Source organism: Ipomoea triloba, chromosome 9 (assembly GCF_003576645.1).
Source record: "Ipomoea triloba cultivar NCNSP0323 chromosome 9, ASM357664v1".
NCBI lineage: Eukaryota > Viridiplantae > Streptophyta > Magnoliopsida > Solanales > Convolvulaceae > Ipomoea > Ipomoea triloba.
In genome coordinates this window covers 29,079,187-29,081,769 of record NC_044924.1, presented here as the reverse complement: position 1 = coordinate 29,081,769, position 2,583 = coordinate 29,079,187, and positions in this window count along the sequence as shown.

The following is a 2,583-nucleotide window of genomic DNA, read 5'->3' as shown; positions in this document are numbered from 1 at the left end:
AAGACTTCCAGCGTATTCTAGAGAGGGGAAGAAAAGGCAAAAAGTCCAAAGTCCTTTAATTGAATGACTAAGGTCCTTTATATAGGCCCAAAAAGTTGACTCGCTGACTTTGGCCTTAACCCGAACCGTTTTACCTCGACCCGACTACAAAACGATAGCGTGACCGTATAGCGGTATAGGGAGGTAAGACCAGGGTATATTCCCTATAAGGTCTGTTTGAAAACTTGGAAAATGTTTTCCGAAAAATGATTTCCAGAAAATGACTCATTTGCCAGGAAATATTTTAATTTTCTTGTGTTTGGCTTAATGTAAAAAACTATCTTTTTCTGTTTGGCTGAAAGTTAAAAAATTAATTTTTTTTTCTATGTAGTTCATTTTCCTAAAAATGAAAATATTATTTATAATAATAATAATAATAATAATATGTGGTGATGGTGGCAAGTGGTAGTGGTGGTGTAGTGGTGGTGGTGGTTGTGGTGGAGTTGGTATTGGTGGTAATGGTGGTGGTGGTTGTGCCATTGTGGTAGTGTTGGTGGTGTTGATGTTTGTGGTGGTAGTGGTGGTGTGGTGGTGATATTGGTGGTGGTGTCATAGTGGTGTTGGTGTTGGTGGGGTGGTAGTGGTGCTGTTGGTGGTGGTTCTAGTGGCCTTGTTGTAGTGGTGGTGGTGGTGATGTTGTGGTTCTGTTGTGGTGGTGGTAATAATAGTAATAATAATGTGAAAACTAACGTAAAAAGGAAGAAATGGAAGAAAGATGAGAAATAAATAAATCGGAAAATGTCTTCTGACTAAAAAACAAGGAAGGCATTTATCGCCAAATTGGACCTTTTTTCCGTTGACCATAATGAATATTTTCCTTTGACTTCATTTTTCTTGAGTAACCAAACACTGAAAAATCCAAAAAAAAAATAACTTCCAGAAGTTATTTTATGGATTTTCAAACGGAGCCTACAAGTTTTACGTTTTTCCTTAAAAGTATTACACTTTTCTGATAAGTAAATCAATTTATCTTTGATTGTTTTCAAAAAAAATTATCTTTGATTAGTATTGGACTTTCTATCATAAGTACTACATTTTCATATTAACCAGACCTGTTCTAGAAGACACACACCCATTTTATATTATTTGATTAATATATGGTGGTGTTAGTCACTTTAGGCATTATATTCCGCTTATTTTAATTTATATCATTTGATATAATATTCGATACAAACATTTAAGTGAGTAACATTCTTACTTTCTGCTAACGTAACATCTTATAATTAATCTAGAAAAGAATTAAGTCACAATTTGTAATCTTTTTTAATTAACGTATCTTCTATATCGTATTATATTATATTATATATGGTGGTCAATTATTCTCACTTTAGAAAAAAAAAATAAAAAATGAAAAGATGTATCATAGGATGCTACGTACATAGCTTTCGAACAGCGCCACCCCCCACAATGACCAAAAAAGGTATCTAATTTAGGTGCTAGTAAAGATAGATGGTTTTAATTAGAATTATGGTGTCATTGACAATGACGGATCCATATATAGCTTTTATTTGCGATTTGATTTGAAGATTTATACGGACATTAGTATTATGTAATATTCTTGTTGCTATATTAGTGTATAATATACTTCTCCCAAAAGATTAAATCTCCAACCTCAAGGGCTCTATACACTCCGTTCGACGTAACATTCGGGAGTATGTAAGTCACGGTAGTTCAATGGCTCAACAGATAAGACAAAATGGCTGTCCACTTTGGGCATAATCCCCACACTGCCGCTGCCAAGATTCAAATTAAACCTTAATCTCTTCTTCCAAATACTGCCTAATGAACTAGTGAGATAATTAATCCCATGCGAGCTAGCAGTGTATAATATACTTATATGATGATATGACTTTATCTAATGATCTCTCAATGAACTATATATCACACGTAATTAAGAAGGTACTCGATCAATAGATCTTGACAAATTATTGTGTGGACCACAATAAAAGGTACATTTTAGATATATTAAAAGTACATTATTCATGTACTGGAGGTATATTATACAAAATAATGTATTTTCATTATTCAAATAATGTACTTTTCTTAAATACAATATATTAATGTACATTTTCAATATACTAAACATACATTATATTATTTATGTACTAAATATACATTATTTGATAATATGATCCACATAGTTGCGTGAATCATGCTCCACATAATAATACACATCCATGCACGTATATGTGTGTATTGAAAAGTTTAAAAATTGAGTTCACTAAATTTAAAATATTGAGACTCAATAAATAAATAGCAAAAGTAGATAGTGTTGTAAATTATTAATGTCGAATGAGCAAATCCAGCACTATTGTGCCGACTAAGCCCACATTAGAATGTGAGATGTTTGAGCCATTCAGACCGAAGTTAATTATTTTGATCAAATAATTAGGCTAACTAAATATTATTATGCAATTCTAATTCACTCCATGAAATTAAATATTAGCATAATAATTAAAATAAATAATTTATCAATAATATATATATATATATATATATATATATATATATATATATATATATAGAGAGAGAGAGAGAGAGAGA